This window comes from Phyllobates terribilis, unplaced genomic scaffold (genome assembly GCF_046119375.1).
Source record: "Phyllobates terribilis strain yellow unplaced genomic scaffold, ASM4611937v1 Scaffold_9__5_contigs__length_417890890, whole genome shotgun sequence".
Lineage (NCBI taxonomy): Eukaryota > Metazoa > Chordata > Amphibia > Anura > Dendrobatidae > Phyllobates > Phyllobates terribilis.
This window is the reverse complement of record NW_027362769.1, coordinates 28,828,877-28,847,212: the sequence shown is the minus strand read 5'-3', so window position 1 is coordinate 28,847,212 and position 18,336 is coordinate 28,828,877.

The following is an 18,336-nucleotide window of genomic DNA, read 5'->3' as shown; positions in this document are numbered from 1 at the left end:
CAGTATAGATGGATTAATAGAACAAGACCCACACACAGCTAGAAGCCCAATATTTTTTCAGAGCTAGATGCAGAAAAAAATTATATTCAGTTTGCAACCTGATGGAGGTCAGTATAGATGGATTAATAGAACAAGACCCACACACAGCTAGAAGCCCAATATTTTTTCAGAGCTAGATGCAGAAAAAAATTAGATTCAGTTTGCAACCTGATGGAGGTCAGTATAGATGGACTAATAGAATGATGCTATGCCCAAAAGATTTTACTTCACTAGGTGCAGTAAAAAAATTGGTATTCTATACACAGGTGGTATATCTTGCAACACAGATAGGCTACTCCACTGACTAACACACTCTGCAATAGGCCAAAAAGGATTAGCTTTGCTAGATTCAGCCAAATGCTGTGAAAAAAACTTGCACAGCACTGGCACAGACCTGCCTGGCAAAAACTGATAGGAACTGATGTAACCTAGTCCTGAAAAGGACTCCAATTACAATTAGTCTTTACTCCCACAACCTATCTATTTAAGAGCACAGACCTGCCTGATAAAAGTCGTAGGAAATGCTGTAACCTAGTCCTTAAAAGGACTGCAATCACAACTATTCCCTACTCCCAAGCTATCTGTATATTTGTGCGAAAATTGGCTTGAAATTAACAAGGTATCGCGCACACAGCAACAGCGGTGCCGTCTAACACGCAGCTGCAGCAGTGAGAAAATGGTGGCGACGGGGAAAATGGCTTGGTCTTATAGGGCAAGGACATGTGACATACACTGCCAATGACACATGCCCTTGCTTGTGTGAAAAAAAGCACTTCGCTCCGTGTGTGCGCTGCTGATAGGCTGACAGATTGCACCTCCCCACTGTAAATGCGGGAAAGAGAAAAAAAATGGAGATCTTCATTGTTCCTGCAGAGATCCATCCCCTGCCCCTCCCCCCACCCCGCTGTACACTCAAACTGCGTATTAACATTAATTTTCATCATTACTGAGAAAAAATCCAGTTATGATTTTGGTGCACGAACAGTTATCGAACATAACCTCGAACAGCCGAATTTTTCTCAAATTGTTCGTGTTCGCCGAACGGCTCGAACACCGCCCAAAACAGCTCGAATTTGAGATTGGCGAACAGTTCGAGTAGAACAACGCTCATCTCTAGCCCTGACTTCTCCATCGGTGGAGTTGAGAGTGCCAAGGTGAGGAGCATGATGATGATGACAGAAGTTAGCATCTGCTATGTTTTCTTTTAATGCAAGTGTAAGTGTGCAGCCTGCCACCCACCCACCCCCAGACTGCAATTCCATACTGCTAGCTTGCACTTGAAATGGGGCCTTTTAGTTTTGAGGAGGCCGAAGCTGGCCACTACCTCATGGCTGCTTCGGCAGCGAGGTATCCATACTCAGTCCCCAGCCGCCCATATTTGTCCTGGTGTGCCTTATACATAAGATTAAGCGTGTATACCAAAACATTACCTGTGCCCTCCCCAGTGCATTTAGTGGGAAGGAGAGCCTATTCCGCTGTAGTGTGTGCATGCCAAACCCCTGTTCATGGTACATGCGAAGATGCCTCCCACCTTGCACCTGTCGTTACAGACTTGCAACTATCCCCATTCAAGTCCTTGTCCCAGGGCAGTGTTCAATTGTACCTCTCCCATTCCTTGCAATGCAAGCGCAAGTATGCAGCCTGCCACCCACGCACCCTCAGGCTGCAATACCATACTGCTTGCTTGCACTTTAAATTGGGCCTTTTAGGCATGTGGAGGCGGAATCTGGCCACCACGCCATGGCTGTGTCGGCGGCCTGGTATCCATACTCAGTCCCCAGCCGCCTGGTGGCCGGGTGTCCCCGCTTGCTCCCCAGCCTCCAGGGGGTGGCCGGGTGTCCATACTCGGTCCCCAGCCACCCCTATTTGTCCCGGTAACCTTTACCACACTTTTCTTAGCCTGGCCTGCCTTAGGGCAGCATTGGCTGAGCCCACCGGACTATCAGACTCCTCCGGTGGGCCCTGGCTTCTCCATCAGGGGAGTTGAGAGTGCCAAGGTGAGGAGCATGATGAGGATGATAGAAGTTAGCATCTGCTTTGTTTTGTTGTAATGCAAGCGCATGTACAGTATGTAGTAGCGGCTAGGCCTGAGGTGGTCAGCGTTTTGAGGCATATCCTACCTCCTCCGAGGATTGCTGGATGTTTTCCTGCTACTATCCAAGTTCTATGACTCCCATTAAAACAAAGCTTCAGGTGATAAATGATGGATGAGGTAGTGGCAAAGGAGAAAGAGCAGGAGGAACAGGGACCATTCACATCAATATCAGGCCAGTCAACCAGATATGTCTTGTAGGATATGTTTCTGTAACAAAAGGAGCGGTTCGGCTACACAGTTATAGGGCATACAGTGAGTGCAATGCCTACCAAAAATTTCGAACCACTCCAATGCCCCTTGGAAATGACATGGAGGTCAGAGGGCGTGAACTAAACCTTTTTTTCCATTTATAGCAACTGGGTCTCCCGTGCACTGTTGGCCTAAGCAGTGAATGGAAGGCTTTCCAAAAATTTTGAGGAAATGCAATGCCCCTTACAAGAGCCATGTGTGGCACCCCAGGGGTCTGGTCACCACAGTAATAGAGATATTACGTCGGAGAGCAAGTGGCAGGTTTCCTGGTCAGGATCCCTTAAACATGCAACATCCTCCTGCCCCAATCCTGGGAGGGGAGAATTCTGCCCTTATAAACTGGATCTGGGGCGGGGTTGAGTGAGTCAGAGAACAGTCAGAGTCAGAGTGAGAGCAAGGGAAAGTAGCAGCAAGGAGCTCTGTAGGAGCTAGGAGCTAAAGAGCAGGGGCTGGAAGCTGAGCAGAGCTCGCCCTGGCAGAAGACAATAAGAACCGGACACAGGAGTCCGAAGCTGTGAGGACTTATATATCCAGCAGCAGAAACCTGCCGGCAGGGGATTTCAGGTCCTCTGGCCATAGAAGCCCGGAGGCTCAGTCACAAGCAAGGGACCAGTGTAGCGTCGGCGTCTCTGCCTCCTGCTAGGCAGGGACGCTGTTCCCCTCACCTCTCCGCTCTGAGCCCGGCGTCTTCCTCCCGCTCTGCTGGCAGCACGCGCTGCTTCCCGGCCATGGTGCTTAGGGCGCGCGCGTGCTCCCCCTCTCTTAAAGGGGCCGCGCGCGCCGTCCTAAGGAGTCCCCGGCCAATGGCCGGAGGACTTCACCATATATAAGGCACCTCCTCAAAAATGGAGGTGCCCGAGCAATGTTGTTGCAAAAGCCTTCACTCTGCTTCAGCCCTCAGGTCCCGTTACCAGTTACCTGCCAAGTCACCTGTCAGATTCCTGCTTGATTCCTGCCTGATATCCGTTTATCTGCTTGCAAGCCTGCGGTCCGACGGTCTGCCTTCCGACACCTGTCAGTCTGTCTATGGACCAGCCTGCCCGCTCACCTGGGAGCGCTCATCTGCTACCTGCCTGCTAGCCTACCTGGAGGCTCCGCCGTCACTTGCCGTGACCACCTGCCTGTCCAGAGACTCTTGCCTGCTCACCTGGGAGCACTCACCTGCTACCTGCCTGCTAGCCTACCTGGAGGCTCTGCCGTCACTTGCCGTGACCACCTGCCTGTCCAAAGACTCTTGCCTGCTCACCTGGGAGCGCTCACCATCCACCTGCCTGCTGTCCCTCTACCCAGAGACTGTCCCTGTCACTTGCCGTGACTACCTGCCCTTCTACCCAGAGACTGTCCCTGTCACTTGCCGCGACTACCTGCCCTTCTACCCAGAGACTGTCCCTGTTACTTGCCGTGACTACCTGCACGTCTTCCCTGGGGGCCACCCGCTTCATTACAAGGACCACCCCCTTGTATAGTTGCTCAGAGGTTCCGCCTCCCAGACCCGTTACAGTTTGCTCGGGCCATGGAACCCGATGGCACCCAAGCTCCCTCGCTCTCGGACCTATGTCATGAACTGTCCCGTCAGAGGTCCCAACAGGAGTCCATCCTGAGTCATCTGCGGAATGTCAACTGTCGCCTGGACACTCTGACTGCTCCACCAGCAACCACTGCTAGTGTCATGACTCGCAGCCTTGCAGCGCCGCTGCCCACCAATACCATGGCATCCTGCCCCGGACCCCGGCTTTCTGCACCTCCTCGCTTCGGAGGCGACCCCGCTCAAGCTCGGGGCTTCATAAACCAGTGCACCCTGCACTTTGAACTCCTGTCCCACCAGTTTATTTCCGACCAGGCCAAAGTAGCCTTCATCATGTCCCATCTCACGGAGGAGGCACTGGCTTGGCTAAATCCTCTATGGGAGAGAGGAGATCCCCTGGTGTCCGACCTGCCAGCCTTTCTCACGGCTTTCCGGAAAGTCTTCTACGAACCCGGACGGAAGACCTCATCCGCATCGTCTCTGCTACGCCTCCGTCAAGGAGATCTCACCGTGGGCCAATATGCCATACGGTTCCGTACCCTTGCTTCGGAGCTGGCCTGGGATAACGACGCTCTGGTGTCTGTCTTCTGGGAGGGTCTGTCCGGCCGTATTAAAGATGAACTCGCCGGTCGGGACACTCCTACCACTCTCGACGACTTAATAACACTTGCCACCCGGATTGACATCCGATTCCAGGAGCGCGCCAAAGAGTTCACTCGTGAGAGGAGGTTTCCACGTCTAGCCCCCACCTTCCAGAAATCCGTCACTCCCTCCGTTACTCCCCAGGCACACTCACCTGAGCCTATGCAGGTCGACCAGACCAAGATGGTCAAAACCCGTCAAGACTTACGCCGTGCCGAGGGGAGCTGCTTCTACTGTGGCAGTAAGGAGCACCGGATCCGTTCCTGCCCAGAGAGGTCGGGAAACGCCTGTGTCTAGGATCGCTCAGAGAGGTCGCCCTAGACAAAAGTAAACCCTCTCCATCTCTGATGCTGTCAGTCTCTATCACCTGCGGAGAGAACCGCTATTTCGAACTGGCTCAACTTGACTCAGGAGCTGCTGGAAATCTCATTTCTCAGTCTGTGGTAGAGAAATACCGCATTCCACCAAACCTCTGGCCGTACCTTTATCTGTCACCGCCGTGGATGGGGGCCTCTTACCACATCCCATCCAACTCATCACCGAATCCATAACTCTGCAGGTGGGAATGCTGCATTCTGAGAGCATCTCCTTTCATGTTCTGCCTGGACTCTCTCACGCACTCTTGTTAGGCCTACCTTGGCTCCAGAAACATGCACCCGTGCTTGACTGGCAGACCGGAGAAGTCCTTCGCTGGGGACAGGACTGCCATAGGACTTGTCTAGTTCCCGTTCATCCTGCTCGTCCTTCTCCTACCCCAGTCAGTCTACCCGGTCTACCGGTTCCCTATTGGTCTTATGCGGATGTCTTCAATAAAAAAGAAGCAGAGACATTACCCCCTCATAGACCATACGATTGTCCAATCGACCTGATACCCGGCTCTACTCCTCCCCGTGGGCGTATCTACCCTTTGTCCGCAGCGGAGACCCAGTCCATGTCAGAATATATTGAGGAGAATCTGGCCCGGGGATTTATCCGGAAATCTACCTCACCGGCGGGAGCAGGCTTCTTCTTCGTCAAAAAGAAGGACGGCTCACTCCGTCCATGTATAGATTATAGAGACCTTAACCAGATTACAGTGAAGAATAAATACCCCCTCCTGCTCATTCCTGAATTATTTGACCGCCTGAGGGGGGCTAGAATCTTCACCAAACTGGATCTCCGTGGGGCGTATAACCTGGTCCGTATCCGTCAGGGGGATGAGTGGAAGACGGCATTCAACACCCGGGACGGCCACTATGAGTACCTTGTAATGCCCTTCGGTCTCTGTAACGCTCCTGCCGTCTTTCAAGAGTTGGTCAATGACATCTTCCGTGACCTTCTCTACTCCTGCGTGGTGGTGTACCTGGACGACATCTTGGTCTTCTCTCCGGACCTTCCTACTCACCGGAGGGATGTTCGTCAGGTCCTGCTCAGGCTCAGGCAGAACCACCTCTACGCTAAATATGAGAAGTGCATCTTTGAGCAGACCTCTCTTCCATTTCTGGGCTACATAATCTCTCAGACCGGCCTACAAATGGATCCTGAGAAACTGTCTGCCATCCAGAAGTGGCCCCGACCAGAGGGGTTGAAGGCTATTCAGCGGTTTCTGGGCTTCGCCAACTATTACCGCCTCTTCATACCGCACTTCTCTTCCCGGACTGCCCCTATCTCTGCGCTCACCCTTAAGGGTACTAATCCCAGAAGATGGCCGCCCGAAGCTGAGGAGGCCTTTCTTTCCTTAAAACAGGCCTTCTCCTCCGCCCCGGTGCTGCATCGTCCGGACGGCAACAAACAATTCTTCCTAGAAGTTGACGCTTCCTCCTCCGGAGCCGGGGCGGTACTTACCCAAAAGTCATCTTCCGGAAGAATGGTAACCAGCGGTTTTTTCTCCAAACTCTTCTCCTCTTCTGAGCGCAACTATTCTATTGGAGACCGTGAATTGTTAGCCATTAAGCTGGCACTGGAGGAGTGGCGTTACCTGCTCGAGGGGGCTCTTCACCCGGTAATAATTTACATGGACCACAAGAACTTGGCTTACCTTCAGAGCGCCCAGAGACTTAACCCGCGCCAAGCCCGGTGGTCCTTGTTTTTTGCCCGCTTTGATTTTGTTCTTCATTTTCGCCCGGCAGACAAAAACATCAAAGCTGACGCCTTGTCCCGATCCTTCCTGGTGTCTGATCTAGAGGAGGAACCTAAGCACATCATTGATCCCGCCAGAGTAATGCAAGTGGCTCCTGTGAATCTAAATCATCTCCCTCCCGGTAAGACGTTTGTAACTGTACCTGATCGGAAGAAGGTCCTACACTGGGGTCATTCGTCTAAGCTAGCTGGCCATGCCGGTCAGAAAAAGACCCTCCAGCTCATTACCCGGCATTACTGGTGGCCTACCCTGCACAAGGATGTAATAGACTTTGTTTCTGCCTGTGTGTCCTGCGCCCGCAACAAAGTTCCGAGACACCTGCCAGCCGGTCGCCTTCTTCCTCTTCCAGTACCTGCTGCCCCGTGGCAGCATATTGCTATGGACTTTATAACAGATCTTCCTGTCTCTGCCGGTTGTACGGTCATTTGGGTGGTCGCTGATCGCTTCTCCAAGATGGCGCACTTCATTCCCCTGCCGGGTCTCCCGTCTGCACCCGAACTGACTAAAGACTTTATCCGCCACATCTTCCGACTCCATGGCCTGCCCCTCCACATCATGTCAGATCGTGGGGTTCAGTTCACCTCACACTTCTGGAGAGCCACATGTAAGTTGCTTGACGTCACTCTGGACTTCTCCTCCGCTTACCATCCACAGTCCAATGGTCAAGTGGAGCGGATCAATCAGAACCTGACCAGTAACCTCCGGCACTTCGTTAATGCCCACCATTCGGACTGGGTGGATCTCCTACCATGGGCCGAGTTCTCTTACAATAATCACGAGAGCGAATCTTCCTCCAAATCCCCGTTTTTTGTAGTCTTCGGTCAGCATCCTCGGATCCCATTTTCCGTCTCCACCTCGGTTGGCAATCCGGCTGCGGAATCTCTCGTTCGCGAATTCTCCTCCATTTGGGAGAGTACCCGATCCGCACTCCTTCAGTCGTCCGAACGGATGAAAAAACACGCTGACAAGAAACGCCTGGATCCTCCACAATTCCGTCCTGGAGATAAAGTCTGTCTTTCGTCCAAATATGTCCGGCTCAAGATTCCCTCCTACAAGTTAGGGCCTCGGTTCATCGGCCCACTGGAAGTTATCAAACAGATCAACCCGGTGGCCTATAAATTAAAACTCCCGGCCAACTTGCGGATCCCTAACTCTTTCCATGTATCTCTCCTCAAACCCGTGGTACTTAACTCTTTTTCCAAGTCTACAGGTACGCCTCCTGCTCCGGTTTCCACTGAGAACGAGTTTGAGGTAGAGAACATTCTGGCCACCAAAAGTGTAAGAGGAAAAACCTTTTTTCTGGAAGATTGGAAGGGGTTTGGTCCTGAGGAGAGAACGTGGGAGCCCCGGGAGAACATCCATGCCCCTCTCATCCTTGATAAATTTCTCTCTGGCCTAAAAAAGGGGGGGCCTAAAGGGGGGGGTACTGTAGCGTCGGTGTCCCTGCCTCCTGCTAGGCAGGGACGCTGTTCCCCTCACCTCTCCGCTCTGAGCCCGGCTTCTTCCTCCCGCTCTGCTGGCAGTGTGCGCTGCTTCCCGGCCACGGTGCTTAGGGTGCGCGCGCTCCCCCCCTCTTAAAGGGGCCACGCGCGTGCTCCCCCTCTCTTAAAGGGGCCGCGCGCACCGTCCTAAGGAGTCCCCGGCCAATGGCCGGAGGACTTCACCATATATAAGGCACCTCCTCCAAAATGGAGGTGCCCGAGCAATGTTGTTGCAAAGCCTTCACTCTGCTTCAGCTCTCTGGTCCCGTTACCAGTTACCTGCCAGTCACCTGTCAGATTCCAGCTTGATTCTTGCCTGATATCCGTTTACCTGCTTGCAAGCCTGCGGTCCGACGGTCTGCCTTCCGACACCTGTCAGTCTGTCTATGGACCAGCCTGCCCGCTCACTTGGGAGCGCTCACCTGCTACCTGCCTGCTAGCCTACCTGGAGGCTCCGCGGTCACTTGCCGTGACCACCTGCCTGTCCAGAAACTCTTGCCTGCTCACCTGGGAGCACTCACCTGCTACCTGCCTGCTAGCCTACCTGGAGGCTCCGCCATCACTTGCCGTGACCACCTGCCTGTCCAGAGACTCTTGCCTGCTCACCTGGGAGCACTCACCTGCTGACTGCCTGCTAGCCTACCTGGAGGCTCTGCCGTCACTTGCCGTGACCACCTGCCTGTCCAAAGACTCTCGCCCGCTCACCTGGGAGCGCTCACCAGCCACCTGCCTGCTGTCCTTCTACCCAGAGACTGTCCCTGTCACTTGCCGTGAGTACCCGTCCTTCTACCCAGAGACTGTCCCTGTCACTTGCCGTGACTACCTGCCCTTCTACCCAGAGACTGTCCCTGTCACTTAGAGCGACTACCTGACCTTCTACCCAGACACTGTCCCTGTCACTTGCCGTGACTACCTGCCCGTCTTCCCTGGGAGCCACCCGCTTCCTTACAAGGACCGCCCCCTTGTATAGATGCTCAGAGGTTCCGCCTCCCAGACCCGTTACAACCAGCACCGCCGTCGTGGAGCGGAGGCTAACAGAAGGCCCCAAGTCACCAGCCATACGGGTGAGCACTACACGGTACACTCAGGGACGTGGGCTACTTCTACCCGCTTACAGCAAGGTAGCCAGGAAGAGTGCAGACAGACGGTGAGGCCTACAACTCCACCTGGCCAGGGGAACTCCTGCTTGCTCACAGACTGACCACGGAGACTACAGACCCCAGAGACCCGGCACCGGGTATCCCACACACGTGTACACACGGCCCAGGGGGCGCGTCACATGCAGTACAGCATATTACAAACATAAGTCCCATTATTGGGGAGTGGGTGTCCCATGGTATTTGCTTATGCTTTCCAAGCAAAAGCTGCCAAAAATTAGGACGGAGCAATTTGCAATGCCCCTTACAAGAGCCATGCAGTACAGCATATTACAAACATAAGTCTCATTATTGGGGAGTTGGTGTCCCATAGTATTTGCTTATGCCTTCCCAGCAATAGCTGCCAAAAATTAGGACGGAGCAACTTGCAATGCCCCTTACAAGAGCCATGCAGTACAGCATATTACAAACATAAGTCCCATTATTGGGGAGTGAGTGTCCCATGGTATTTGCTTATGCTTACCCAGCAAAAGCTGCCAAAAATTAGGACGGAGCAACTTGCAATGCCCCTTACAAGGGCCATGCAGTACAGCATATTACAAACATAAGTCCCATTATTGGGGAGTGGGTGTCCCATAGTATTTGCTTATGCTTTCCCAGCAAAAGCTGCCAAAAATTAGGATGGAGCAACTTACAATGCCCCTTACAAGAGCCATGCAGTACAGCATATTACAATCATAAGTCCCATTATTGGGGATTGGGTGTCCGATGGTATTTGCTTATGCTTTCCCAGCAAAAGCTGCCAAAAATTAGGACGGAGCAACTTGCAATGCCCCTTACAAGAGCCATGCAGTACAGCATATTACAAACATAAGTTCCATTATTGGGGAGTGGGTGTCCCATAGTATTTGCTTATGCTTTCCAAGCAAAATCTGCCAAAAATTAGGACGGAGCAACTTGCAATGCCCCTTACAAGAGCCATGCAGTACAGCATATTACGAACATAAGTCCCATTATTGGGGAGTGGTGGTATAGTGGTGGTGGAGGCTGAGGATAAGGAGAAGAAGATTAAACAGCCAAAACGAGGAAGCATATACCCATGTGTGGGTGTGAAGCGGTGCATGTGAATACACCTCCCGAAATAACACAGTGGATTTGACTTTATGTTACTCTGCTGTCATTTGGTGGTGATGAGAAGTCTGGCCCAATCCAGCCCTTGTTCATTTTGATAAGGGTCAGCTTGTCAGCATTGTCAGTTGACAGGCCAGTGCGCTTATCAGTTATAATTCCCCCAGCGGCACTAAAAACACGCTCCGATAACACGCTAGCGGCAGGGAAGGCCAGGACCTCCAAGGCGTACAGAGCGAGTTCATTCCAAGTGTCCAGCTTGGATACCCAATAATTAAAAGGCAAAGAGGAATCACGGAGGACGCTGGTACGATCGGCAAGGTACTCCCTCACCATCTTTTGAAACTTTCCACTCCTTGTGAGAGTACCCCGCGCCTCAGGGCCTGTAAGCTGGGCGGGTGTCAGAAAACTGTCCCAGAATGTTGACAGTGTTCCCCTGCCTCTGCTGGATTGGAGTTGCATCTCTCTCGCCTGTACGCCTTGGTTGGGCAACGAACTGTGACCTCTGCCGCTAGCGTGTTCAGATGGGAATTTTTTTAAGAGTTCTGCAGCAAGGGCCTTCTGGTATTGCCCCATTTTTGTAGACCTCTCCACCTCAGGAATAAGAGAGTGAAAGTTCTCCTTGTAGCAGGGGTCTACAAGTGTCACCAACCAGTAATGACTGTCACCCAACATTTTGACAACGCGAGGGTCACGGTTAAGGCAGCGTAACATAAAGTCAGCCATGCGTGCCAGACTGGTAACGGGCAAGATTTCCGTGTCCTCACCAAGATGACGACTGACCATGCTCTCCTCCTCCTCCTCCTCTTCCTCCTCCCCCCTGTCCTCAGGCCACCCACGCTGAACCGACGGTATGACACTTGTACAGGTACTACCGTCTACAACGCATGATAGCAGCTCCTGTTCTTCCTCCTCCTCCTCCTCCTCCTCTCCCTCATTGTCCCCCAATGCACGTTGGGATGAGATGAGGCTGGGCTGTGTGTAATCGCCCGCTATGGCTTCTTCATCCATCTCATCATACTCTGGCTGCAATGACTCCTCTTTAATTCTCTGCAGAGAGCGTTGCGAAAGACAGACAAGTGGGATGCTGACACTAATGATGGCGTCATCGCCACTCACCATCTTGGTGGCCTCCTCAAAGTTTGTCAGGATGGTACATATGTCAGACATCCAGGTCCACTCCTGAGGTCTTATGTGTGGAGTTTGACCTGAATCTCGACGGCCTTGTTGCAGCTGGTACTCCACAACTGCTCTCTTCTGCTCACAAATCCTTTGCAACATGTGTAGGGTAGAGTTCCAACGTGTGGGGACATCACACACCAGTCGGTGTGCCGGAAGCTGCAAATGCTGCTGCAACACAGCAAGGGCGGCGGAAGCTGTAGCCGACTTGCGAAAATGAGCTGACAGGCGGCGTACTTTCACGAGCAGATCTGGCAACTCGGGGTACGATTTAAGAAACCACTGAACCACGAGGTTAAGCACATGAGCCAGGCATGGTACGTGTGTGATCTCACCTCGCCTCAGAGCCGCCACCAGCATAAGGCCATTGTCACATACGACCATGCCGGGATGTAGGTTCAGCGGTCTCAGCCACAGATCTGCCTGCTCTTTCACAGCTGTCCACAACTCACAAGCAGTGTGAGGTTTATCACCTAAGCTTATGAGTTTCAGCACAGCCTGTTGCCACTTGGCGGAGGCAGTACTGCAATGCTTCCAGCTTGTAACTGATGTGGTGATATCTGAGATGGAGGCTGAACATGAGGAGGAGGAGGAGGAGGAGGATGCGCAGGAGCTGTACACTGTGGGGGCAACTCTGACTGACATAGGGCCCGCAATCCTCGGTGTGGGGAGGATGTGTTCTGTCCCAAGGTCTGACTGGGTCCCGGCTTCCACTATGTTTACCCAGTGTGCCGTCAGAGAGATGTACCGTCCCTGGCCACAAGCACTTGTCCACGTGTCCGTTGTCAGATGGACTCTCCCAGTAACTGCGTTGTTGAGGGCACGGCAGATGCTTTGGGACACGTGCTTGTGTAGTGCGGGGATGGCACACAGGGCAAAATAGTGTCGGCTGGGGACCGAGTACCGAGGGACGGCCACCGCCATAAGATTGCGGAAGGATTCCATCTCCACCAGCCTAAAAGGCAGCATTTCCAATGCAAGCAGTCGTGAAATGTGCGAATTTAGGACTGTGGCCTGTGGGGCATTAGCTGCGAACTTCCGCTTTCGTTCAAAGGTCTGGGATATGAACAATTGAACGCTGCAGTGGGACGTGGACGTGGACGTTGATGCTGTTTCTTGAGAAACTGCCATAACAAGTGAAGACTGAGAGGAGGAGACATCTTTACATGCAGTATGGACAGGGGATTGCCTTGCACACACAACAGGGGGTTCTATTGCACGCACAACAGTGGAAGAAGCAGTTGTGACACCCGCTGACACTGGTCGTGGACCCTGGGTTTCGCCCCACAAAGTCGGGTGCTTTGCTGCCATGTGCCTGATCATGCTGGTGGTGGTCAGGCTGGTAGTTTTGTCACCCCTGCTGATGCTGGCATGGCAGGTGGAACATATGGCCTTTTGGGGTTATCAGCAGAGTCTTTAAAAAAATTCCAGACTCTGGAAGACCTACCGCTTGTACTGGCAACGTCCCTCGTGTTGGTGTTACGGGGAACGGTTGCCTGCCTTCTGTCTGCGGCCACCACACTGCTTCTTCCTGCCTGTTGGGGTACTCTGCCTCCCTCCCCCTGTGTGCTGCTGGCCTCACTCTGCATGTCCTCCTTCCACATTGGGTCAGTTACTAGATCATCCACCACCTCCTCCTCTTCCACTTGCGCACCACGATCCTCCTCCTCACTTCCTGGCAATTGTGTCTCGTTATCGTCCACCTCTTGTGACAGATTGCCAATGTCGACTTCCTGTGGCCGTGGCTGTTCAAATATTTGGGCATCGCAACATGGGATCTCCTCTTCCACCACTTCAAGCGTATCAGGCGAGGGGCCCAAATATGGAAATGGACCAGTGAACAGCTCTTCAGAGTGTCCAGACCGGAGGTGGTGGTGCCCAGGTAACTGGAAGTATTATCGGCTATCCAATTAATAACCTGTTCACACTGATCAGTTCTCAATACTGGTGTTGTTCTGGGCTTCCCTAGTAATTCGGTCAAGAAGTGGGAGCGAGAAGATGTGGCTGTTGGTTGTGGCACATTTTCACCTTGGCCACGGCCCCGTCCTCTGCACGAACCATCATCAGAACGTCCACTTCCACGTCCCTTGCCACGCGCCTTGCCCATTGTAAATGAAGTAAAATAGCTTACACTTGCACTATCAATGGAAAATGGGTAATAAAGAGTAGATTAGAACCGTGGAAGAGCAAAACCACAGTTATTGTTTACTGGGGTATACCACACTTTTTTAAATAGAGATATTTGCGGCTGAACAGTGAGCGACACACTCAAACTGCTTTTTTTTTAGATACCAAAGGCCCAAAACTGGATAGTACAGTGATTTGACCCGTGGAACTGCGAAACCACACTCGGATGTCGGGCCTACACAAGACTATTTTCAACAGATATATTTTTGTGTCACAACAGTCAGGAGACACTATTGTTTTTCTTTACGGAAAAAACTACCAAAAGCTGAATAATAGAGATTTTTTACCATGGGATGGCAAAACCACAGTTATTGTTTACTGGGGTATACCACACTTTTTTAAATAGAGATATTTGCGGCTGAACAGTGAGCGACACACTCAAACTGCTTTTTTTAGATACCAAAGGCCCAAAACTGGATAGTACAGCGATTTGACCCGTGGAACTGCGAAACAACACTGGGATGTCGGGCCTACACAAGACTATTTTCAACAGATATATTTTTGTGTCACAACAGTCAGGAGACACTACTGTTTTTCTATACGGAAAAAACTACCAAAACCTGAATAATAGAGATTTTTTACCGTGGGATGGCAAAACCACAGTTATTGTTTACTGGGGTATACCACACTTTTTTAAATAGAGATATTTGCGGCTGAACAGTGAGCGACACACTCAAACTGTTTTTTTTTTTAGATGCAAATGGCCCAAAATGGATAATACAGAGGTTTGAACCGTGGAAGTGCAAAACAACATTTCTGTTTCTCTAGCCTACACCAGACTATTTTCAACAGTTATATTTGTGTCTGAAAAATCAGAGACACGCTTTTTTTTTGGGGGGGGGGGGACACACCAAAAGGTTAATAAGATGGGTATTTGTACAGTGTAAAGGAGGGGAAAAAAAAGGAGGGGAAAAAAGGAGGATTTAGATGAAACAAAAGGATTTTTCCTGGCCCCCGACACCTGGTGCTAAGTCCAGCAATTTCAGCAACAGGAGCACACAGGACTGTAATGCAGCGTTTGCTGGTATAACCACTGTGTCTCCTATACAGCCTGACTGCCTGGTATCTGGGATGGATATTAGTCCTGAAAAGGACTGTTTGTTTGTTCTGGCAGCCTTTACAGACCCTACACTAACTATTTCGCAGTTTATATCTCTCCCTAAATCAGCAGCGCTGTCCCTACACTGTCTAATCCATAGCGACTGTGTCCGAGATGGTGGCGCCCCGTTTTAAATACTCGAGGTGACGCTGTGCGGCCAGCCAATCACTGTAATGCCCACAACCAACATGGCTGCAGCATTACAGTGACTGGCTGGCAATCCCTGCATGTTCATTGGCTCCGTAAAGAGCGCCAAACATGCAGGGCGGAGACCCGAGCTCCCGCCCGAGTAACCCGGAAATGCTCGGTGCTCGCCGAACATCCTGAGTAGCGTGATGCTCGGGCGAGTACCGAGCAGTGTCGAGCATGTTCGCTCAACACTAGTGTTCGGCAATGTTCGGCAAATATTTGACAATTACATTGGCGAATATTGCAAAAACGGCAATTGTAATCCGAAACTAATATTGAAATATTCGCTCGTCTCTAATTAGAAACACCTTTAAAAAAATTATGTGGGTGTTGCCTCACGGTCACCCTAGTGCTATGGTGGTGGAGGATAAGGAGAAGGGCGACATAAAATAGAACAATTCCTGAAGTGTATACCCATGTCTGGGGGTGAAGGGGTGCATGCGAATAGACCCCCCCAAAAAATAACCACTGGATATGAGTTTATGTTATGGTGCTATCATTCGGTGGTGTTGAAAAGTCTGGCCCAATCCAGCCCTTGTTCATTTTTATTAGAGTTAGCCTGTCAGCATTTTCAGTTGACAGGCCGATGGATGTGACTATCAGTTTTATCAGTTGTAATGCCCTTGGCGGCACTAAAACCCATCTCTGACAAAATGTTAGCGGCCAGGACCTCCAAGGCTTGAGAGACAGTTCATGCCATGCATCCAGCTTGGATACCCAACAGTTGCAAGGCACAGAGACAGAGAGAAATCATGGAGGCCGCTGGTATGGTCCCCAAGGTAGTCCTTCAGCATTTTCCAAAACTTTTCGCTCCTTGTAAGAGTACCCCGTGTATCAGGGCCTGGGCGCTGGGAGGGTCTGAGAAAACTGTCCCAGATCTTTGACAGATTTCTCCTGCCTCTGCCGCATCTGGTTTGTGTCTCCCTCTCTTGTACTCCTTAGTTGTCCAATGAACTGTCTGTGACCTCTGCCGCCCAGCATTGTCAGATGGGAATTTTTTTTTTTGTTAGAATTCTTCAACAAGAGCCTGAACATAATATCTCCAAAAATGAACTCCTTCAGTTTCCTCCCTCTACTAACCTACCTATACCTGATTTTGCAATTTCCTTTAGGTGATGCCTCCATAACTCCTACTCGGCACGCCTTTTGTCTTGGAGTCATATTTGACACACAACTTTCCTTTATTCAACGTGGAAAATCACTCCCTCGCTCATGTCACCTGCATCTTAAAAACATCTCCAGAATTCGACCTTTTCTCACCTTTGATACTGCAAAAACTCTTACTGTCGCTCTTATTCACTACTGTAACTCTCTATAATTGGTCTCCCTCTAAACTAACTGTCTCCTCTCCAATCCCTTCTGAATGTAGCAGCCAGGGTCGTATTTCTATCAAGCCGCTTCATCAACGCCTCTACCCTGTGCCAGTCATTGCACTGGTTAGGTTAAAGAATCACTACAGAATGCAATACTAACTCATCTCTCTCACCCACCAAGCTCTCCACAGTTCTGCACCGCCCTATTTCTCATCCCTCATTTCCGTGTATCACCCCTCCCGTGCCCTCCGTTCTGCAACTGATCTAAGACTGACATCCTCTTTAATCAGAACCTCACACCTCCGTCTCCAAGAATTCTCTCGTGCCTTGCTAGTTTTCTGTATTGCCCAAAATGCGTACAACGTGATGGTCATGTTAAAGGCGGCAGAACATAAAGTCGGCCATGTGTGCCAGACTGCCAATAGCCAAGACTTCCCTGTTCTCACTAGTGTTGAGCCACCCCCGTAGTGTTCGGGTTCGGTTCGGTTCATCGAACACCGGGATGTTCATGGAACTGTTCGTGGAACACCTTAGAACACCGTCGGACACCGTCGAACACCGTTAAAACCAATAGCAGGCAAACAAAAACACATAGAAACACATAGAAAACACCTTCAAAGGTGTCCAAAAGCTGACAAACTGCTCAGAAGATACTCTCTTTAAAAAAGCCGGCCGGCAATTCAGCAGCGGCATACACCGGTACCCGACAATTTAGAAGAGAAAGAATAAAGCATCACACATAGATTAGATAGATAGAAACATGTCAGTCACATATATAAGAAGTACAGTGACAGTGTTGCTTACTGTACTTGTCATTTAGTGTTAAAGGATTTATTAAAAAAAATAATAGTGTTTTCATGCATCGTCTCTTTAAAAAAGCCGGCCGGCAATTCAGCATCGGTACCCGACAGTTTATAACAGAAAGTATAGAGCATCACACATAGATTAGATACATAGAAACATGTCAGTCACATATATAAGAAGTACAGTGATAGTGTTGATTACTGTACTTGTCATTTAGTGTTACAATAAAGGATTTATTAAAAAAAAAATTGGCGTGGGGTTCCCCGTAATTTTAGTCTCTAGCGGAGGCTAAGCAGACGGCTGGGGCAGATGTTTGAAGCCTGGGAAGGGGGTAATACCCACGGAGCTTCCCAGGCTACTAATATCAGCCCCCAGCTGAATACCTAGCCTTTACTAGCTATTAAAATGGGGGACCCCCAAAAAAATGACGTGGGGTCCCCCCTATTTTAATAGCTAGCAAAGGCTAGGCAGACAGCTGGGGGCTGATATTAATAGCCCAGGAAGGGTGCCATGAATATTGGCCCCCTCCCAGGCTAGAAACACCAGCCATTAGCCACCCCAGAAATGGCGCATCCATAGGATGCGCCAATTCTGGCACTTAGCCTCGCTCTTCCCACTGCCCTGTAGCGGTGGCAGTGGGGTAATAGGGCTGGGGTTGATGTCAGCTTATAATGTCAGCTGACATCAAGCCCAGGTTAGTAATGGAGAGGCGTCTAGAAGACACCCCCATTACTAACCCCATAGTCAAAGTTAAAAAAAACACAAACACCCAGAATAAAGTCCTTTAATTTAAATAAACACACAATTTTTTAATGTTCTAAATTAAACCATACTTACCATCACGCTCATTCCAGCTGAAGCCAAAGTAAAATAATAAAGCAACATCATCCTTACCTTTCCATGGTTCTCACGACAGCTTCAGCTCTGCTACATTGACAGGACAGGCTGGATCGCAGCCGAAAGCTGCCATCCAGCTTGCCATGCCGCAGACACTGAGAAGCGCAGGCATGCTTGCGCTCCTCAGTGTCTGGCTGTGACGGCATCCAGATGAGCCAAGGTCATGTCCAATGAATTGGACATGCTGAAGAGCTGAGCGCAGGAGAATTTTCTCACGCTGTCAGTGACATGCATGAGGTGAGCTCATGTCCAATGAACTCAGCTCACCTCATGCACGTCACTGACAGCGTGGG